The 24435-nt window shown below is 34.8% G+C and overlaps 1 long non-coding RNA gene across 1 annotated transcript in view; it reads right to left on the bottom strand.

The window, feature by feature from the left end:
- The window catches only part of LOC145670610 (uncharacterized), a 105289-nt gene that overhangs the window by 34999 nt on the left and 45855 nt on the right, over positions 1-24435 (bottom strand). Inside the window, exon 2 of the long non-coding RNA XR_014128358.1 lies at positions 11901-12051. This is a non-coding gene — a long non-coding RNA (uncharacterized LOC145670610). The remainder of the gene's footprint in view (positions 1-11900; positions 12052-24435) is intronic.

Here is a 24435-nt window from a genome sequence, read left to right as displayed (position 1 = left end):
TATGATATCGTTTCCGCTTCGTTGAAAGTCTTCATATATACTTTTCCTGCATATAGTAACGACAATTCCACCATTTTCTATTGATTTGTGATAAAATTTATCTGATAATATTACTGAATACATTTTCAGGTTCCATGATTTCTGAATATGAAATATATTAAACAATAATAGGAGACCTTTACTTATTATATTTTTTTTAAAAAAATGATGTTCTTACCAAATAATTTATTACTGTATAATGAGAACAATATAACAATGGTGTATTACTATTATTAAGCATGCCTTTCGGCAGGTCAAGGAATAATGAGAGTTATTTTTTAATTTTTTCGATTTGGCCCTGGAAATATTTCTTCCATGTTTCTCGATTTTCAGCTTCATCTCTTAACTTCCAATATTTTCTTCCATTTTTCAATCACACCAGCTGTGTTCTTCCTCTTCCTATACCTCGCTTCCCTTCCATCTTTCCTTCTATGGCGGTGTGAAGAAGACAATTTCTTCGCAAGATGTGTCCAATCTAATTGGCTTTCCTATCAAGGATACTTCATAGAAGTGTCATCTTCTCTCCTCTCTGGTTTAAAACATCAAAGTTTGTTACTCTCTCTGTCCATTTTATCTTTTACATTTACCTCTAACACCACATTTCGAAGCTCTCCAAATATTTCTTCTCTAACTTCCGTAATATGCAAGTCTCTGAACCATAGAATTCCAATGCTCCATATATGGGACTTGACCGATTTCTTCTTAAGTCCAATATTGAGCCTGCTAGTTAAGAGTGATCTTTTGTTGTTGAATGCCTCTTTAGCCATGGGAATTGCGTACCTGATCTCTTTGGTGCAGTAAGCATTTCTCGTCAAAATACTCCCCAGATATTTGAAATTATCGAACTCTTCAAGCTCTCTTTGTTCTACTCTGATCCATAATGGCATGTTTCCACGAGTATTCTCATGGAAGTATTCTCATGACTTTCGACCAGTGACGACACCAGAGGGGAGGCAAGGGGCGCTAGTGCCCCCCCTAGTTGCTACTTCTGTCCCGCTGACTGCCACCTAGACTGCCCCACAGACTCCTACAATCTTTAAACATTCTACGTGTAGTATTTTATATCAATGTCATAAGCAATCTCATTGTCAAATTGTAGTATACTTTCCATGCTTTTACTATGTGGCAGATCAGTCCTCAAGCTTACTTCTTTGAGCGTCTGGGTATGCACCCATATTTCTGTTTTCTAATTTACCGCCTTTTCAGGTAATTTTTAGTTATACTTCTTTTTTATAATTTTTAATTAGTGTGCCTAGCGAACAATAGTAGATTTGATCGACTTGTTTTCTTCTCATTGGATCAACTTCGATTGGAAACAATAGAAAGGTAAAACCAGTTACGTATCTTGTTTGTATTTATCCAGGTTTGAAGTTTTCAGTTTCATATTTTGTTTTATTTACAGGTTCTATACTTCTTTTTTCTGAAACATTCTCGGCTTTCAATATTCAGAGGATGCTCTTATAACAGCTTAGTTTGCAATTACCAGGGTTTAATTTTTTGTAGGGGATAAAAAGAGTTGTTTTCCCTTCCTGCAAATGATAATAATAAATTTATGGAATTAAATTGATTCCCAATGACACGTATTGTCAGAGTGCTGATCTTTGGTTAGTAATTAGTATATACTAGTGCTCCCTTACTTATTTTGTTTCAAAGTATTGGCGTGACGTTTACCATATTGACTAGGAACCGCTGAAAAATTCGTAGCCCAACCCAGAAGGAGTGCACGTGGAATGGTGAAGTTGTACTTCTACACTTCCCCAGAGAGTCAATATACTACATTGTGCAGTGCTCCAGTTTTTGCAGAAAAGTTAAAAAATCTGAAGATTTCCTCGAACCACTGTTCGTAGCACTACCTCTATCAGATCTAAAATGGCGTCCTTTCAAGTGCTATTTAAGTTTGGGATATAAGTACACGTAATAGTTAGAAGGAGCTAAATCTGCGGAGTAAGAATGATTATCTAGACATTGAAATCCTAGATTATGCAATGTCAGTTGTGTTCGCAGGGGCTTGATGGACAGGTTATTATCCTGAAGGAACAGAATTCCTTCCTTTTCATTTTCCGCGGCGTTGAACTTTGAATTCTTCTTCCAGTTTTGTAAGTAACGTAGAGATTCTGGATTAAATATCTGACCGTTGAAGAGGTAGTCTATGAGTACGACTCCACACTTATCCCAGAAGAACATTGCAAACAGTTTTTCAACCTACTTCTGTACTTGAACTTTTTGAGGTGATGGAGAAATGAGTGTTATTACTCCATTGACTGTTGTTTCGATTCAGAATTATAGTGGTACAACCATGTTTCGTCTATGGTTACTATTTGTGAGCGAAATTGATCAGCATTACGGTCAAATTGGAAGAATTCTCTTAATGCCGTCACTCTTTTATTCTCCTGACAGACATTTTGTGAACCCATTATGCCTAGAATTGGCGCACACCTATGCCATTCTGAATTATGCTATCGACGAGTTCCAAAGAAATGCCCAGTATCCCTGACACAAGTTTTGCTGACAAGGTAAAAACTGAGAAAGCAGGCTGCAGCCAGACCTCAGCCTATACTAAGTATATCGTGAGTTTACTATACATTTTAAAAACTATGTAAATAATATCTTAAATTATTTTTGTCATTCAAAAACTGGGGTGGCCTAGGCCCTCCGGCACCGGGCTATATCCACCACTGGCTGAAATGCTGCAATTTTCAAAAATAATGTCAGAAATTGCATCCATGATTTCGGGAAGATTCATTGCTTTTAATCACCTTGGATGTAAAGCATAATTTGTTGAGAAATCGCCACGTTTATACTAAGCCACTTACATCTTCACCACTGTATATAACGGAGGAGAGTCCCGTGATGTTTCACTGATTTCCTACTTTATTTACTTCGGTGACTTTCCTTGCTGGAACAAAAATGTTATAACAGTTAGAATCTGATGTTCGTGAAATTCGCTGTTTGGGCACACATAATCACTTCAGAGGCCTGACAAACAATAAGAATTTCATTATTATGAAAATTTGTATTTGTACATACAGAGATATGTTTTTCTAAACTACGGTTTCATTTTCCTACCTAGTACCTACACTCCTTCTGGATTGAACTAGGACATTTTCAGCAGCTCCTCGTAAATTATCTCTCTCTCTATGTATGTATGTATGTGTAGAGAGAGAGAGAGAGAGAGAGAGAAAGAAAGAAAGACAGAGAGATCTACGTATCATATACTACTAGACGAATGTGTTACTTTAGCAGACGCGAAGTAATTCAATTTATGTTTAGGCTTCAAAAGTTTCATTGAAAAAATATTTCATGTGCAGACGTTACTTATTTGTTAGTTACAAATTTTACTTGAGATAAGTTTAATTTATAATCATATAGGTCTAATATAAAAACAGCAACGAAATACACAATGTAATGTAAAATAAGTCAAACGTAACAAATATGTCATTTTTGGTATGTAAATAGCAGCCCCTCGAAAATGTATCTCCCCCTCCTTTCCCCCTAAGAACTTAAATCTGGCGTCGTCACTGCTTTCGACTTTACGATGTTCATTCCATTCCATATAGTTTTCGTGTGTCAAATAGTTTGTCAATCATCACCTGTAGTTCTTCATCGGTTTTAGCTATTATAACCGTATCATCTGCATACCTGATCTTGTTAATGATCTGCCCTCCAATCTTGAATCTCCAATTCCCATTAATGCTTCCTCCATTAAACATTCACCGTAAATGTTGAATAATTGGGGCGACATACTACATCCTTGTCTGACTTCTCTTTCAATCTTAACGGTATTGGTTTCTGCTTCATACAAACACAACTTCACTCGTTGTTCTATGTACAGGTTTTGAATGATTCGTCGATCTCTCCAGTTGACTGCAATTTCTGTAAGTATTTTTAGAAGTTTCCTCCAATTTAATTGGTGGAAATGTTTTCGCCAGTCGATGAAACACAAACACAACTAACTCTTCCTTTACATCAAGCATTCTTTCTGATATAATTCTTATCAATCCAAAAGCATTTCTGGTGCCTTTTCCTTTGCGAATTCCAAATTGATCTTCTAACCTCTCATCTATTTTATTTTCCAACCTCCTATTCAATATGCGTACAATAATCTTTCCAGTGTGGGAAATCAGGCTAATGGTTCTGTAATCGCTGCACGCCTGTACTTGCTTTTTCTTTTAGTAATTAAATTATTGTATTATCAAGACAATTCTTTGGCCGTTCTCCATTCAGGAAAGTCAGTATTTTCTCTGCATTGTCTACTAATCCCTTGATCAAATCTACTGGTACGTCGTCGTCTCCAGTGACTTTTCTGCTTTGCACGTCTTTGATTGCATGTATTACTTCACTTTTAAATATACTGAGTCGTTTTTCACCATCATCCACCTCTTCCTCTGCTTCAATCGCAATATCTGTGGGGCTGTTCTTCTGATCATAAAGATCTCTTATGTATTTCTTCCAAATTCTAAGGATTCTTTGACAGTCAGGGATTACATTATCTTGTCGATCTTCGATGCCAAAACTTCGTATATTTTTGTTAGCCTTCCTTCTTAATTGTTGTGCTTTCTGGTACATCAGATCTATCGTATCTGCCGCTTCGTTGAAGTTCCATTACTTTTTTACATATCTTCTCCATACACGTTTCTTTGGCTTTGTCCGTTTCTCTTCTCAATTCATTATTCAGCCTTCTGTATTCTTTGATGTCCGTGTTTTCCGCCCTTCTGCGTTCCTCCATCTTTTTAAGCATTGTTTCCGTTATCCATGATTTTCTCGGTGCCCTTTCATCCTGCCAATGTTATTGTGGAGTGTGTCAAGTAGAATCTAACTTTTCCCTAGCTATTTTCTATATTGTCGACCATATCTACCATTGTACAAAATTATTCTCCAGTCCCTTCTTTTACATCATCGTCGATGTTTCTTGGTCGCTCTAAGTTCCATTTTCGATTTCTACTCCTATTTTTCTTAATCGACTTTAACCAAGTTTGCACTTCCACCACTAGGATATTGTGATCCGAATCAATGTCCCCTCCTGGAAGTGTCTTCATGTCTGTTACGCTATTCCTGAAACGTTGCTTCACAGAATGAAAGCGATTTGGTATCGTTTCTTATCTCCTGGTACAATGGTGTACGTGAACAATAATAGCAACTAAAGATAGCTGTGCATATCTCTTCTTATCTATATCTAATACGTAAAATATATTTATTTAAAATCAGGATTCACTAAATTAATCAAACCACCACTGACCAAACCACTGTCTTTCTCTTACGGTGAAAGAATTTAATGAATATTTTGCTAGCAGTTTTGCTTCATCCCCTCCCACCTCTCCTTCCTTCCCCTATCCTCTCCAACCTTTTTTTTCTGACAAGGGAGGGTCACGCTATGGCTCCGTTGAGATCCGATCGAGACAATCGTGTTTGCATTTGCTATGTTATAACTAGACGAATCCCAAAGTTATACGTGCCACCAGGAAGAATATCGTGAGTTACAACATATTTTGTAATGTAAAAGCTACAAAAGCTGGCATTATAATTTGAACCGAGTCATTTGTCGGAAACGGTTGGGTAAATGGAAAGCCTGGCCAACACATATCCCATCACTTTCAAGTACAAATTTTTTGGGATAAAAAAGTTTGCCCCAGGGTCCCCCGCAGAGTCCCAGGCGGGTCGAACTCAAAATTTTCAAATGACAATTGGGGTCAAGTAGTACTGTAGTAGTAGACAGTAGTAGTATTATGAATTTAGAAACAATAGGAAGACTAAAGAACAATTGGATTTCTATTCGCTTCAATTATTATTTCATTCGGCAACAACACACATATGTTTTGTTCCTAATGCACGTTCGTCATGATTCCCTCGCTATTATTTACGTGAATATAACGAATATGAGACAAACACACAACTCTGACCTTCTATTCATAAATAAAAATTGAATACCGTCGGGTATTTTTCCAATTTTTTCGTACGTAATTCATACATAAAGGACTTGCTGCACCAGTCAGGTTGGGGGCTCTATTGTACGTGCTCGTGATGGTTACATTTGTATGTCATTCATTGGTTTGATCTCAATATTTCAAGCAATACCAAATATACAAAAAAAAACACACACATTTACAAGATTGGCGAGCAATACCAAACCATGCGTATATCATTTCACTACATCGAGCTGCATCAAACTTTGTTGGTTTGGTCACAATATTGCGAGAAAAAGCATATTTATATACGCAACCTCATTTTTCACGCTGGCAACCATATTGGATTACAGATGATACTCTTTGATATATTTTGAATGTAAATACCAATTTTGTTTCTCCAGCAACAGTGGTTTGAGCTGGGCATGCGTTCGATACCTAGTCCGGCATTTTGAACTCAAGATGTCGTGTTTTTGAACATTTCGCATATTTTCGTCAACTACTAATCAACACTAATGCCAAATTTGGTTTTGCTAGCTTCAGCAGTTTGGTATGCCTATCCTTTCTATATAGGTTTTAAGCAGACATCTTGGATTCAAGGTGTCAATAGATTTTCAATTTAGTTTTTGACCCGCTGCAATTTTGCACAGGATTATCGTAGAAAGTCCAGACGTGCTCCATATTCTTTCATTTAGCAAGAGCTTTCAAACGATGTGCTACTTAACCCATCTTGCCATCGGAAACTTTTTAGTTGGACCTCACCTGGGACCCTTTGGGAGTCTGGGGAAAGACTATTAAAACAAATCGCTATGCTTTGAAAATAATGCCACACTTCCTTTCCTGTTTTCACATTTATCTCACCGTTTCCGGTTTGTAGGGGTGGCCATGGACTTTTCAGTTGCTTTTGTTTACATTTTGACCCGCCGCCATTTTGCACAGGGCTGTCGTAGAGTCGAGACTTGCCCCATTTGTATCATCTTACAATAGCTTTCAAAGGAAGTGCCACTTATCCCTACTTGTCATTTGAAAATTTTGAGTTCGATGCCGTCTGGGACCCTGCTGGGGACCCTGGAGCAAACTTTGTTATCCCAAAAAGTTTGTCCTTGAAAATGATCAGATACGTGTTGGCCGAGCTTTCCATTTACCCAGCTGCTTCTGAACAAATGACTCGGTTCAAAGTATTCTGCTCACTCACGATATTCTGCCCGGTGGCACTTATAACTTTGGAATTCGTCTACATATAACATATCAAATGCAAACACAATTGTCTCGTTCGGATCTCAGCGGAGCAACTGCGTGACCCTTCCTTGTCCTTGTTGTGAGTCTTTGTCTTCTATCAGTATCACACCGACTGAAGTTCTCTGTCTTCTTTGGTCGTTGCCCCAACAGCGCCCATTAGGACCAGATACAATCTATATTTCCTTCCTACTATCACTCCTGTTCATACGTCTGGTAAAAATAAAAATGATGTGTCCTCCTACCGACCTGTTTCCTTATTATCTCCACTCTCACTTGTTTGTGAAAAGATAATCAAAAACAGGTTAAAAACAGGAGAAGATAATCAAAAAATTCCCCACAACACGGCATTTTGTCACGAAAATCTTGTCATACTAATTTGTCAGTTCTTCTGTCCGAAGCTGTGGACAGCTTCTCAGAAAATTCTCAACTCGACTTTTTGAATTTGGACCTGTCTAAGGCTTTCGATTCTCTTCAACACCATTTTCTTTTATACAAACTCAGTTCTAAATTCAATATACATGGTAAATTACTTAATCTTCTAGAAACACATTTCAGTAATAGGACACAACGAGTTCCAGTTTCAGGTTACTTTTCTGGCTTTATTCTAGTAACTTCTGGAGTTCTGCAAGGCAGTGTTCTGGGTTCACTTCTATTTTTATTATACATGGACGATCAGTCTTCTTCGTTCACAAACAGCTCTACCAATATTCTTCTATTGCGGATGATTGCAAACTCTAAATACAAATTAAATCAGAGTACGATGCTCTTGCTCTTCAGCATGATCCTTCTATTCTTCTCAACTAGTGTAACTCTTGGAAACTTAGTTTAAACATCGAAAAATGCGCTTTTCGTACGATTTCTCTAAAAAAGGAACCTATAAACCACATCTACAAAATTGGTCATCAGAACATAAATCCTGTTACCTCGTTCAGGGATCTTGGTGTTATTATTGACAGTAAGCTTACTTTTGCGGATCATATAAGCACAATATCTTGTACTGCTATGAGAAAACTAGGACTCCTTTATCGCTTCACGGACATAAAAAATCCTAATTCCTTAAGCTTGTTCTATAAGTAATATGTTGCTCCCACTATTGAGTACTGTTCTCCTATCTGGTCTATGGCCTGCCCTACTCATCTGAAAAAAATTATATTCTGTAATTTAATTCTTTTTAGCCATTGTATCCTACCGAGTACCTCACCTCCGAACACTTCCAAAAAATGATGTTTTAACCTTTCTCAATATCAAACCTCCCCTACTGAGAAACAAAATTTCTGATTTAATATTTTTGGCAAAAAATTGTAAATGGCCATATATCATGTGAGGAGTTACTAAGTTAGATCAATTTTTCCGTACCCGCTAGAACCGGTCTAGTGATCTCTTTCACACTCAAGCTGTAAGAGTTAATATTGTCCAAAGGTCTCTTTCAAAACGATTTGTAAGCACGTATAATCAGATACCAGAAATTGTAGACGTTTTTCAAATGAGCATACCTTCAGATCTTTGTAAGTTGCCATTGTAATGTGCCGTCTTGATTTCAAATTGTTATTCTATTGTTACGTTACATAATCGTTAAAACGTTTCAGTGTAAAATGGCCTAGTACTGTATATGAAACCTATTATAAATAAAGAAGTAATAATAAGAATTCTTTGATTGTCCAATTGTATTTTTTCCGAACCTTTCTGTTTATTTCGTTGGACCAAGTCATTCGAGAAGCACCTTAAAAATATCGATACTTTTCCATACTTTATCTGGGTATTACAATGTGTTTAGTTCTTTACCAGCACATTGCTAATTTGCAACGTAATAAAATAATGTAATTACTACGTATGAAGATATACATAGTACTAAACAAATCATTGGTACTTATAGTTGACACATACAAAATCATTCAATAAATTTTGCTCCTGTTTCCAGTGTGTTTAATTAACTATTGAATATGCATAATAAGTAAAGCAATGTTCGCTAATTAATAGCTGTGCTCATTGGACGTTATGCACAGTATAACAGACTTCAACCGTATTATATCCTTTGGAAAGTATTCACGTATTCGAAACAAACTTGTGTATACAACCAGAATAAAATATATGCTTAACATGAAATACAATCTATTATAAATACCAATTGCAGTCATACATGACCAAATTAGGAAGATATAAACTATTCACATATTCTATTCGTCACTCCCGTTAACATAGTAAAGTTTCATGCAATTGTTTCACAATTTTAGTAATAGGCAGGCGAGAGTATAAAACTCTCACAGCATTCAACTTGATAAAATCAAAATAAAAGGAGCTCATTACCGCTTTCTTCGATTCATCTCGTTTCCACTCTTGACACAACACATGATACATAAAGCAATTCGGCCGCGGTAAAAGAGTTGACTTGACTTTGAGTTTAATATCCCTTTCTACAGCGAGACTAAATGAGATTTGATCTACTGATTCACGTGGAATACGATCTACATGAGGAGCCTCCGAAAATGGAATCCGGGTCTCCCACACCCAAAGGTGCGTACGCTAACTGCTTATCCACGAAGGAGCTAATCGTGGTAAAAGAAATACGAAGGTCATACTAACTAGAACTGCAGTTATATAACGACGTGATGTTATACAAAATCATCTTACACTCAAATTTACACGAACCATTGAAAATAAGTGGTACAATGATATTAGGCGTAACTACCGTATATACATATTTTTAGGATAATGGATCGACAAACTTAATGAGCTAATGAATGAAATTAGGGAATAGTGTCTTATGGACAAGGATCTGAAGGAGTAACATATTTACCGTGGGAGACCCTCAGAAAATGACGAAATCACTGGTATAATATCCAGTATCTTGTTAAGGGAAATGGCAACACTGTCGGGTGAAAATATTACACAAGAAAGTCGATCTAGACTAATCCAATGATGTATCGATAGAAGCGGAGAAGTCGTTGAACTAAAGGATTACCACTGAAGGGAATATGTCTGAATGTTCCATCTGTTTTTATGGGTGCGCATAAAGGAGTAACCACTCCTTTTTATCGTTTCATTTATCGCAGTTCACTTTATGTATAGTATTTAGACCCGACACAAATATACTTCTGCGTTGATATATTTGGCATTATATCAGCGCCCTTGAAAATTTTCTAACTCCTTCTACCATAAAGAGGATACCGCTTTTGAACCGTCCTAGACTTATCGTACAGCCTATATGTATATATATTTCAAGAAGAACGTTAAACTAGGGTAAACTATATTCTGAGGATTTTTGCTAATGTATTACTTCATTGGAGAGTCCAATAGAAAATGTTTCTTGGTATGTGGCTTCATGTTAATTCATATTTTCTGTAATTTGTCTTATTTATTATTGTGCAACTCTAAAGTATAATTAATAATTATATTCTTGGACTTATCTCTTTTGAAATTATGTATTATAAGGTTAATTAATACATATGTATTACTTACTGACATGCATATTAGATCCCTTACGGGCAATAACATTAAAGAAAATGTAAGTAAGTGAGTTGAAACAAACTTGCATCATGGATGTCATTTAGGGAGGGCAGGAGGGGGCAACTGCTTCCCAAGAGGTAAGGAATACATATACTTTAATCGATTGACTACTAACGTACTGGTACAAAACGTGAAAGTCTTATGCCGATGATGCTCTCGGCACACTCAAACGAAGCCTGAAATGACGGTTTTGAATTGCATATATATAAGGTAGAAGTAATTATGTATTGATTAACTGTGAGGGAAATTGAAAGAAAAAATATAATTAAATTTCATATTTATCAAGTGTATTTAAAACAAAATATTTGAAAACAAAACAATACTATCAGGAGCATCTTCGTATATTTTGATATGATATTTCTTAGCTACGCTGTTTAAACTTGTATTTATCCATTCAAATATCTACGGCAGAATTTCAATCTCGTCGCCTTTGGTTTCTAATTTCAGGGCTCTAGTAGGTTATTTTTATTAATTGATAAACAATTGAAATTAACTATTTAAAAATGTCGTATATTAGTAATCTGTTGGCAGATAAATTACGTGCTTTCTAATGAATAATATTTTGTTTAATTGCCGAAAGGAGTAAGATGTCTGATTACTCGTACGACATCCTTCAAGGACTAGAAATAGAGGGAAATGTTTTCAAAACTGCATGAAATGAGATAGTGGAATGTGAGAAAATGTTTTACACGGTATACTTGAAGAAATTAGTGCGATTTTGCTTCTTCTTGTGAATACTACAAGTAAATATAAGTCTAATTCTGCATTGTAATTAACAGTTATCTCATTAACCCTTTTAATAATTGAAGACTACACATTGAAATTTACGTTTATTATATTTTGAGAAAACTGATAATATCTATACGACATTTTATTTGTGAAAACTGTTAAAAGAAAAAAAGATTTGATACTTTAACTTTGATGTCGGGTATTTTCGTGTCTTGGTTTATGCTATAAGATATAATAAGAAATAAATTGCTGAATGATATTTCGAAATGACATATGTGAATGATGAGGAAATATTAATTGAATAGCACAACTGTCTTCTATCTACAAAATGCTTCAGTTCTAAAAGAAAGTGGTGCAATAGTTAATCCGTATGTGAACGACACATCAAAATGGATATTTTGCAATAACTTGAATTGAGTTATTCTAGTTGTAAAATAATACCTTATTTAATTCTCAGTATGTAATGAAAAATTCTCATTAATACTTTACCTGAAAAATTTGTTGTATTCAGGTATTTTTTCACCAATATATATAAAAATCCTATTTGAAGATGAGCTCGAACGCTGAATTCTCGTCCTTAAATAACGTATGTGTTAATAATTGAAGTGTAAAGCTGTGTAAATGTTTAATTCACGTAAGGCTGAAACAATAGAAGGGCAAAACATTATTTTGATACAAACATTGTAAATATGAAGAATAGTTACATATTAACCAGTTGGTACAATACATGGTTTACACAGTTGGGAACTGTATGTTTTCTGAAACTGACAATGCTAATGTCTACTTATCACAATATGAAAAGAACGATATGTATTTGGAATTCAAATAGACAATAACTTATTCTATTGACTTTTTCAAGTATGTACACATTATAATTTTTATTTGAAAACAATTATGATCCAGAGAAGCAAGCCAATATAGGAAAAAGAAATGCATGAAATAAAAAGAGCAACGTTTTTAATGATTATATATAGTTTTACATGCTCTGACGTGAGATAAATGGAAATTACTGAAGCTAATGTATGACCCAATTCGCATTTTTGGAATAAAACAAATGAAAAATTTTGGTTCTCAACAAGATATAGTACATATAGTACTATACTAACAACATATGTGTATAGGGATTTTTTTTTGCAGCTTTTATGCGGCGTAATCCCACAAGTTTTGTTACAAAAACTAGGTGTATGTAGTATAGACCTTTGGCTCCGCTGTTACTCGGTGCCAATCCACCAAAATAGTTATGACGTACTATCTGTGATCTTATCAAACAGTATGGGATCATTACTTCGAAAACTACACTATTTCACTTAGAAAGGATTTCGAGTGAAGAATAACTTTCTATGTCTGTATAGCTCTTTTGCACAAGAAATGCTAGTACGGCAACTCCTTTTCCGTCTCTTCCTTGCAGCTGACGGGTTTGAATAAGACTCTATTAGACTGACCGTCATAAATTAAGGAACAAATGGATACTCAGGAGTGTAAGGAAAGGAAACGCATGGTGGTGAACAAACTATTATTTTACGCCATACAGCAAGGAAAATTACCAAACGAAAATACGCTCGTGGAGAAAAAATGATATTCGACGTAGGTGGCACTCAAACTCAAAAACACTGAAGCCACAAAAAAGAAGTTTACTGACACCAATAAGGTATATACTCACCGTGCATAGCAATACAGGATTCACAACGTTGTCTTATGCCGGCAATTAGTGTTTGTACCAGTGCATTTGGTGTCTGGGTGCATTGTTCACAAGGGACATTGTTGACAAACGGATATTTCGATCATCCTTTCTGATGTCACACGACCAACACTGCAACGTATCGGAGCAATTTGCTTCCTTTGAAACTTGCTCCATAACCTGGTGAACACAGCTCGATCGATAGTGAGCCACCGGGCCACGCCGGCCTGATGCTGCTCTGCTTCCAATCGAGCTATGGTACGGTAGGGTAATTCATTCGGCAAATGATGCCTCGTTGTCATATTCGCGTGTTTCACTCCACTAGACTTGCCTCTGCACTCTACACACACTGTCAGCCAACAAGTCCGTGAGTTCATGCAGTCCTTGCCCGTATCTAATACTTTAAGAAGTCGTGTCAAGACAGCATAATTGAAAGTTCTTCCACATAATCTTTCCCTAATCATCGTCTATGCTCGTTATATTATGACATCCAATCTCCCTGCATTTCATCATCCCCTACCTCGTCATTTATTTTTATTACAAATTTTGTCTTTGTTGCTTAATTCATGACGGGCAGCGTAGTTTCAGACAAGAACACCTTCATTAGTTCGCAGGTTTGAAATTGATCTGAGATATCTGGTACCCCAATTGAAGAGAAGTCTCAAGGGGATAGAAGTATCAGAAATGAGATTCCCGAAAATTCGGTACTAGTATCTACTCGATTTGTACACCCTTTACTGCGAACAACAGGGATTGGAATATGAATTCATTGAGGTGATTTGTAAGCTATTGGTATGTTCTTTCTGTTTCGGCCTCTGTGGCTGCTGCGCACCTGCTTTTTGAGCACAGTAGTTGAAGTGATCGAAGAACCGTTTCAAGTCCAAATCAACCTTCTTTTATAGTGTGCTACGTCCCATTATCTGGACTTCAAGGAGGACTGGGAGATTGTTCTGCGAAGTTCGCTTCCTGCACCAATTGCAGCCAGGTGGAATAATGCCTCTAGTGGACTTTTCGCAAGTTTTAAGATCACGCTGGGAGATTTGTTTTAATAGTAACATTTATTTCTTCTCTCTCTCTTTTTCGTTTGCAAATGAGACTGTAGTTCAAGTTTATTTTCTTTTTATATACCAATTATATGCATACAATTATTTCCAGATCTGTGTCTGTGAAAAACTGCCACAAAGCTTCTATTCGCGGGGATGGTGCAGGATGAGGGGTCAAAATTTCAATTCTTCGAAATATGTGTTTCCTGGACGTACGTAACTTCCACGTTTCAACCTGTAAATTTCACAGGAAAACTTTACTTCGTATGAGTAAAGATGTGAGATTTCCAACGAATGTAAAATTTTCACTTATGTCCAAAATTGTTATCACATGCCTTTAGAAATAACATAAATAGAAATCTCTCTTTCTTCTGATAGAAAATGTAACATTTCTTCTTGGAAATAAACAGAAAAACAATTTATAATTTAAAATTATGTCTTTAAAAACATTAAAATTGACAAGAATTTTATAAAAAGCGGAAGCTTCATTTATAATCATTTTCAAAACCGAAATGAGAAACTTGAAAATAGTGGAATTTAATTAAGATATGACTAAACTTTTATAAAACAGTAATTAAATAAAACATTTACTCCCCATAGTTCCTACAAGTAATATGTAGGAAATAGACAGAAATAATAAACGTAAACTATTAGAAGTCGATTAAAAATTAGTAAGGGTAGTTCTTAAGCCAAGTAGAAAATTATCTCTGCTTCATGAAAATATTAAACATTTTACAAAAATAATGGTATTTTTGCTGTATCTGAAATTTGTTTAGTAAATAAATAAATAAAATACAATTATATAATTCAATCACTGTGACTCGATAGCTTGAAGAGACACTGTGTCGGCGCGATCCTTCGGCTTTCTTCGTAGCACACGAAGGGACACGAAGTTGATACGAACCAAGGGAAAGGTTGTAGAAAGAAGTAATGACACTCAGAGCCTGATAGGTATAGCTTGTCACATGTTCTTCGCAGGATAGTATCTGTTGCTTTTTGGCGCGATGGAAGATACGAGAAAATCGGTTCAGTTAATGTAATTGACCATAATAATTTTTAAAAGCAGCGGATGCTGGTAAATAAACATAATAAATTATATAATGTAATACGTATAATTATATAATGTAAATTACGTTTGGAGATTCAATTCCCACAACAAATAACACGAATAGTGTGATAAACAGGGAAAGTAGAGAAACTGTTATATGGTAAGACAACAGAAAAAAATCACAAACTGGATGTTTAGAGTGTATAGTAAAAAAAAAGCACCTGAGTATGTGGCATAGTAGACAACGTTCTATCCTACCAGTCAGGTGATCCATGGTAGATCCGGTGATCCGGTGGTTTTTTCTCGCCGAAGGAACAGACATTACTTGTAATATTTACTTTTTATCTTTTCGTCAGAGGAACAGCCGTTACTTGTATTATTAGAGTTTTATACAGGATGTAATGAACTATACCGAGAATCAACTCTAAGAGGTGATTCCTTATATCAAAATAAGAGAAAAAGTTCATATGGACCTATGGCAAAAAGTGCATAGTTTCAGAGCTAGGACTGTCAAAAATCGCGAAAAAGCAGACCTTCAATATGTCCTATTTCGAATTCCAGAAATTGTGGATGGTGGTCGTTATCAGGTAAAGGAAGTCACGCATACGCAATCCAGAAATGCATATTTCATTAATTTTCAGTGGGTGTACAGAGTATTCCATACAGGGTGAAATTCCCAGACATACCATCAACCGAATTTTGAGATACGCTCTGACTTCATGATCGGTCCAACGTAAGCAAATGATAAGACTTGATAGCAGTGAACACAAAAATCTTTAGCGCGATGTCGGAAGTGTTAAGGATCGTCAGCAGCACGGTTTATCGTATCGGGAAAACGCATGCTGCAATGTTTTCATTCACGCTTATAAGTGAAAAGAACGTGAAATATACCGTGACGAAATACATTGCATCACACATTATTGCGAATACAAAAAAACATGGAGCTGCCGGTTTCTAACACTTCCGACTTCCCTCCGAAAAATTGGATTTTACAACTGATTTGATTATTTCTATTGTTTTATGTATTAAAAGCATATGGTGAATTAATATTTTATTGCTACTTTATTGGTTAAAGCAAAAAAGAAAAAAAGTTTAATCCAGCGATAAACCAACCCGGAACCATTTGCACTGGGACGTAGATCCTCTTAACTCTGCCACGTCGTCACTTGATAACTTTACGCGTCGCATCATGTATGCGAGGGTCGGAATCTTTAAGACGCTATCCCAGTTTGTAATATATACATTTAAATGTGCATTACTACCTTGCGGAAGTTGAACCCGAAGTTCATTTACGAAAGTCTGCTTTCCCCTTATTAGTCTCGTGAGCAACTGTTTTTAAGCATACATTTTTACACCCTCTTTCTCTAAGGACTTTAGACGAAAGTAACTTAATAAAGCCTTCGTTCGAAAACGGTGATAATTGTGTTTAAAAACAAACTTGAGACGGTTGAATTTTTTTTTGTGTGATGATGCAATAGATAAAAAAAATATATGAGTAAAAGAATTGAAAAAATCTCCTGTACTACTTCTTACAGGTGGAATTTTCGAAAATGTTAGGATATATGTCTACTTATTTGTAATAAGACATTTGTATCGAGTTTCACGGGCGTGATTTGAGAGGCTGTGATGTATTTTATTATTGGCCTATTTATTTTAATTCTTAATCAAATTTAATATACGCGCGTTAATTAAAGTAAAAAATACAGAACATAGTTAAAAATTACCTATCTTAATATTTTTGTTTTATTGGATCAAAAAGTTGAGTATATTTTAGGCAAAATTTTCTTCTACGCCTTATACCTGGAGAACTACATGTAGTGTAGCCAAACTCATACTATCATTTAACTCATTATCATTTGCTTACTTCGCAAAAAAAAAAAAAACTCGATTTAGGGGCCGATTATAAATGTTGTGACCCTTGATGAAAGAAATCTAATATATTTCATTCAATCAAAAATTTTTCTTCTACTCCTTATATCTTGAGTTCTACATATAGTGTAGCCAAACCCAAACTATCACATAACTCGGCGTAATGCGATTATTCCTTCGAAAATACGAACACTTGATTTAGGGACCATTCACAAATTTTGTGCCTGATTCAGAAACTAATTATTGGCCAAGATCGCAATCTTTTGATAATTTTTTTTATCATTAATAAAATTCTTGGCCAAGATCGCAATCTTTTGATTCATGTTTTTGATCATTCCTAAAATTCTTCTTTTTTTACGTTTCGACTATATTGTCAAGGTTTATTTCATTTACTCAATATACTAGTGGAAATGCCGGTTCTCTTCACGGGAAGATTAGATGTATGGAACATATTTGAAAGGTATATTTGGGCACTCTTTCCCCTTGAGGATGCTAGTATGAATTGTCACAATTCTCGGTATCGCGGTCAGAATGTTTCCTGCATCTATTAGCTGAAATAGTTAAAAAGGAAACTAAATGTGACCCCGAGTGACTTAACCACACCTGATTGGACAAATCCTGTAAAAAAGATATTATTATAGCAAGTAAATAACAACTAGTACCATTCACACCAGCACACAATCTTACTCCCTAAACTGAGTTAAGGTGGGTGATTAGAATTACAGATTTTATTTAATGAAATTCCAGAAGTGTTAATTTAAAATATTTAATGCAATTCAGATTCCTTCAGAGCAGTTATAACAATTAAACAAATTCTTAATAGGTTCTTATTTTCGAAGGAGGTGTTCAATATTTTAATTGAAAAAAAAACTTTACTCTAACAACTACAGTTAATTTTTGAAAGGCAGAGATCATTTACAGTAATTAGATTTTGAATGAAGAGAACACAATCAAAACTCTCAATTCATTAAATATTAAACGCTAAATTGAATTCTATAATTCATAAACAGCAAGGTAACAACCACGTCAATCAATTTAATCTAACTGTAACAAAAAGATATCGTGACTTTCGAAGTAGCCTCGTATAATTATTAACAATTAACCTTTGAACTATTTATCTCTTTAATTCTCTCAGTATTTCTTAATTAAGGAATGTTCGCAGTGCTTGTGCTACTATGAACTTTTAAACTAACTACAATACTTTTAACTAGCATTACTACTTCAAACTTACCGTAATACAGCAGGAAATAATAGTGACAGTATAGCAGAGGTAGTTACCATTTCTCAACTCCAGATCCTCTTGGGTTTAGAGACTGTTCCTTACAATACCATTCCATACAATACAGTGCACGCGAATATTTCAAGCATTTAAAAATTAAGCAAAAAAAATTTATTCGGTCGGAAAGCACGTTCTAGATTTAATCAAAATTATTCATTTTACTTCAAATTTATGTTTGAAACCTAACCGAGATATTCAAGAGAACTAAAATAGCAATATATGCGTTTAACAGCAGTTAATTAATGAATTAGGTAATTAGTGACGTTTTCATTAACAGCACTGTAAATTAGTTAACCTATTTCCACAGCAGGAAATACCAATTTATGTTTTACTTTAGTTCTTCAACACTTTATGCACGTTATTAGAGACTGTTTTAGATTTTAAAGTTTAAAAGAACGAAAACAAAAGTAATTAAGAAAATTAAATTACTATTAATTACCGACAAAGTTTAGTAATGAATGAAAAGAAGTTATGGAAAGCCTTCTTATATTAGTTAACACGCGAGTATGCAATTTAAAAGTGGAATTTTAATACTTGATTTTACTTTTTATTTTTCTTCCCCCATTTAAAGTTACCCAGTTAAATTTCTTACTCGACCTTCAGTGGCACAACGAAAGCAAGAAACGCACTAGACTCGATGAAGTAACACACGTGTTCCGTCTCTCACAAAACAGCTTTAGGAATTTAACGTAGTTTTCAGCTTCTTTAAAAAGGGTTTAACACGGAATTATTATTAAGAGAAAATTTAGACCTTATTAATTTCATTCACTTGCAAGATACGTCTTCTTTTAACACTACTTCACACACTAGAAACACAAGTAACTTTTTCACTTTTAACTTATTTAACTTTACAGAACTTATTTAGACACAATTTAATTTTATATTTCTGAAACTCTTAGTAATTTAGAACTGAGTTTTAGAATCACAGTTGTAATTAAGACACACTTCACATAGTTAAACGAGGCACAGCTATAACGAACTCTCGACCACGTTTACTAAAAAGAGCAAATTTCGGCGCGAAGTAATGATGTCTAATACTTGAGTCCAACCCGTGTTGGCTCAATAAACTACAATACAGTTATGAAGCGCAGCGGATCAGAATGCCATATATAGGAGCAAGACTCTCGCTACTGCGCAGCGCCCAACTCATTACATACGTCATTCCTGAATACTGCGCTAAACTGAAGTGGTTGTGTATTTAAAAAAAAAAAAAATAATTGATTCTCTGCCGTATTACAAGTATTACCAGTTTAACATATACACATATATATATAGTTTTAAAGCTTTTTTCACGCTCTTTTCAATGAAAGTATTCTCATTTCAATATAACAAAGCATATAACAAAACAATTCTTCAAAAACAAAAACAATAAACTTCTTATTTTTTTTAAAAAAAAACAAAAAAAGTAATTTCCATAATGAAACTATTACAAAAATGTAACGATTTTGCAATCGTTACAAACACCACCTCCTTGTTAAATATAAAATTTTAAGGAAAAAAAAATTTATATACAATATACAATTTTCATTTTAATATTTCATTTTATCATTCCATTTAACGAAATTCTCTCAAAATGTCCTTTCTGAAATTTTTGTCATTTCTGTAGAATTTCCATTTCAGATTGATGAAACATTCCACTCAAATGTAGACCAATTTTCCATGTCTGGGTTTAAGAACATCCAGCCAGATAAGAGATTTCCAAACTTCCAAATTTACAGCTTAGGTTCCATTCGAGACCATATGCCATTCTACAGGATGCGTTGACCATTTTGACATGTCTCCATAAAAATACATCAATGCAAGGAAAACAAAAGGCAATCTACAAATATAAATAGAAACGTTAAATTCAGGCAATTACAAGATGTTAGTCCTGTAAGGTAACAAAGGATTTAATTTCAAAATGAGAAAAAGATCTTCGACATTTTCCCTTTCACATGTAGATTATATTTTATTCAGATGTTATACATTTAAATTATTAACACTATAAATGATATAAATCTACCCTAATGCATGATTTACAAGTGAAAATTTTTAATGAACATGAAAAAAATGAACGTGAAACGATTATGATCATATCTTAAATCTACATGACATCTTAATTCCTACCTTAACCTACTTCTAAACCTAACTTAAATCTAAATTTTTCTTAACCTAACCTTACATAACTAATGAAAGTTTAATTTCTTCTAGTTTAACTCTACATGTGTAGGATTCTCATTTTCATCTGTTCAGTTGGTGTTTGCTCCATTCCTTCTCACAAAGTATTTTTTAATATCACTTACATGAGCTCTTTTAGTATTATTAGCATTGTTTACATCTTCTAATAACACGGAGTTATAAGTTAAGAATTTCACAATTTTGAATGGACCAATCCAATGATACGTTAAACTCTTAGTTACGTTATCTTTCAGAGATGATTTTTCGTGGTTTTTAACTAACACAAGATCATCTACTACTAAATTTACATCCTTTCGTTTACCCTCAAATAGTTTACGACGTTTCTCCCAAGATTTTACCATGTTGTCCATTGCATTTTTCCAAAGATCTTGACTATTCAAACCTTTAAGATCAGCATCCATAACCTTCCATTTGATCTCTAATGGACTATTTAACTCTCTACCAAAAAATAATTCTGAAGGTACAGCTTTTAGTCCTTCGTGCTCACACAAATTAAGATTAAACTGGAGCTCACGAATAACCTTACTCCATTTGTTTTGTCTTTCAGCAAAGTAAGATTTCAAAGAGTATTTCAGAGTTTTTATGAACCTTTCTGCAATGTTTGCCTCCGGATGGTATGGACTCAGTTTTATATGCTTAATACCCAAACTATACATAAATCCCTGAAAATACTCAGATGTAAATACTGAGGCGTTATCACTAGATATTGATTCTACAAAACCGTAACGGGAGAACAAATCATACAATTTGTCACAAATTAATTTAGAAGATAATCTCCTTAGTTTTTCAAGCATACAATATCTAGAACAATTATCTACTGCTATTAGAAGATAAGTATACCCTTCAGAAGAAGGTAAAGGCCCAATAGTATCAATCATCCAGTTTGAATTTATTCTATTATTTACATGAGACCCTAGTCTACCATATTTTTTAGTGTTTAAGGGTTTAGCCTTTTGACATTCTGGACAAGACCTAACAAATTCCTTTACGTACTCTACTAAACCATCAAATGTAAATCTCTTCATAATTTTACGTAAGGTTTTATATATTCCAGAATGACCACCTGTAAGATATTCTAAATGGTAGTATTCGACCAGACTTCTTCTAAGATCTTTTGGAACAACGATTTTCCACTCATTGTTCTTTGCCCTAGTCTTTTTTAACAAAAACCCATGTTTGATTTGATACTCATTACTATTTTCACCACCTTCTACCTTACCGATTAACTCATTTATTTCAGGATCTTTACGTTGTAATTCGATCAATGGTTCACTTAGAAAAGGTAATTTCCAAAGATTTGTCAAAACTAAATATGATTTATCATTACCTTCTTTGACTTTAACACTATTGTCAAAATTAAACATATCATACTGCCTAGAAAGGAAATCTGCTACTTTATTCTCATTAGTTTTTAAATGGTGGATTTTAAATGAGAACTGAGAAAGTTGTTCTATAAGTGAGCCGTACTTTAGAAGTCTTTTAGAGTTATTAATTATCCAACTTAGGGCCTTGTTATCAGTATACAAATCAAACTCATTAAACAAAAAATGTTTGAATCTTACTATGGTTTTAACTAGGCTTAAAAATTCAATCTCGTAGATTGATCTATGCCGGTCTGCCTCACTTAGTTTCTTCGAAAAGAAACCCACAGGAATTAAGTCACCTTTATCATTTTTCTGTGAAATCACGCCTCCTAAGCCTCGCGAGGACCCATCGACGTGTACTACAAACCTCTTTGAAAGATCAGGTGTTTTTAGAATAAGCTCTTCTGAGAAAATTCTTTTTATTTCTAAAAAGGCGTTATTTTGGGCTTCCCCCCACTCAAACTTCTTTTTAATAGATCTTAACTCAGATATAGGACCTATAATTTCTTGAAATCCTGGTATAAACCTTGAATAAAAATTAACTACTCCACAGAATCGCTGCACAGCCTTTCTGGTCTTAGGAGGTGGAAGATTAAGAATAGACTCAACTCGTTTAGGATCCATGGCGATATTATCCCCATCGACTATAAAACCTAAATATTTAATCCGTTTTTTAAAGAAAAAACACTTATCAGGAGATATAGTCAAACCATATTCTCTAAACCTATTTAACACCATTCTAATCGCCTTTTTATGTGACTCCTTATCCCTATTTGCGATTAAAATGTCATCAAAGTATACATGAACACCATATGGTTCAAGGTCACCAAGTACATCTTTCATACATTTAGATAATACACTACTTCCAACCTTAATTCCAGCTGGGAGCTTCTTATATTGGAAGGTACCAATCGGAGTGACTATCGTAGTTAAATCTCGACTCGCTTCATCAAGCTCCAGCTGAAAATAAGCCTTCTTTAGGTCACACAATGATATATAGGGGCACCCAGATAGGTTACTTAAACATTCTTCCATGTGAGGTGTCGGAAAAACATAATCTGACAACATACTATTCAATTTTACAAAGTTGGCAACTAATCGATATGAACCATCTCGGTTTTTCACAATGAAACATGTGCTACCAAAATTTGAATGATCTGTTTCAACTAACACATCTTGTTCAACTAATTCTTTAATAACATTCTCAAAAATCTGTCTCTTTTCCCTGGGTATGGGAAAAGGTTTTTCTCGAAAATATTTTTGTTCCCGAAGGTACAATTTACATTTAAAATCTTTGAGGCAGCCCACCTTCTCACTCACAACATCAGGAAAATCCTGTTTGAGAGATCGCACAAATGACTCTATATCTGGATCAATCCAATAATCACTATCATCTTCCGAAGAACTACCAATAGGAGATTCATCCTCAGGTTCATGAAGTTCTTTGTTATCCAAGTTAATTTCAGTTTCTTCAAGTGGTGGTTTCTCACAAACTATTATGTCACTCGAAGATTCCAGTCCAAGTTGTTGTTTTAACTTCTTAAATCTTTCACTAAATTCTTCTTCAAAGGATTCACTCCATTCGTTAGTATTCTTGGTTTCACCTGAATCTACCAGTTCTAACACTCCATCCTTGTCGGCGTACACTTCACCAGTTGCTAAGACGATTTTAGCTATTTGGTTCTTTCTAGCATGATCACGAAGTCCATTAACACGTCCAAGTTGATCCACAAGACCAGAAACTGATGTTGGAAAAGTGTTAACTATTGTATCTTCAGGTTCCGGATAGTCCAAATTAGGAACTGGTTCACACTGGATTCCAATCTCCCTAGCACCAGACACCACTGAAGAAACGGAAGGGATGAAGTTGTTTCGACGACGGAAGCCATGTAGATAAATACAAACAGGCTTCAGACCCTCATCCTTCAAGCCGCTCGAACCATGGATGTCATCTACTTCAAAGAAATTTTTTAAAGTCTCCATTGATCTCAGAGGAACGTATCTTCTTTGGTTTCGAAAATAAAGTTTATTTCCAAGTACGTCAAGCATGGCACCAGTTGAACGCAAAAACGGAGTACCCAAGATCGCATCACAGGGTAAAGAAGCTATCACTACGAAGTCCACTTCAAATCTGAATCCACCTAAGTTTAAGTCCACAGTGACTTCTCTAGGTTCTGTCACATTAGAACACATCATTGAATTCATTTTCATCGACGGAATCGTCCGTTGCCTCTTAATCAGATGACTAATTTGATTAATTAGAGTCGACGATGCTAAATTTACAGAACTCCCGCTGTCAATACAAAGAGGAAGTCTCTTATCACTAATGGACCCAATCACAAAGGTTGCAGAACAATTATCTCCACTAGAAGGCACTCTGTACGTAGGAGAAGCATTTACACACTTTTTGTCATTTATGGATTTCCCAGGACTTCCTGTGTTGGGACTGAGTTGGTTTGACTTACCTGAGTACAACCTCACATTATTACCACTTACACATGTTATACCCTGTTCAGATTCAAAGTTTTTCTTATTGACATTATTTGAAAAATTATTTTCAGAAAC

The sequence above is a fragment of the Thermobia domestica genome, chromosome 14, assembly GCF_964235325.1.
Source record: "Thermobia domestica chromosome 14, izTheDome1.hap1.1, whole genome shotgun sequence".
NCBI classification, from domain to species: domain Eukaryota; kingdom Metazoa; phylum Arthropoda; class Insecta; order Zygentoma; family Lepismatidae; genus Thermobia; species Thermobia domestica.
The sequence above is the reverse complement of the archived record's forward strand: the minus strand, read 5'-3'. Positions and strand labels throughout refer to the sequence as shown.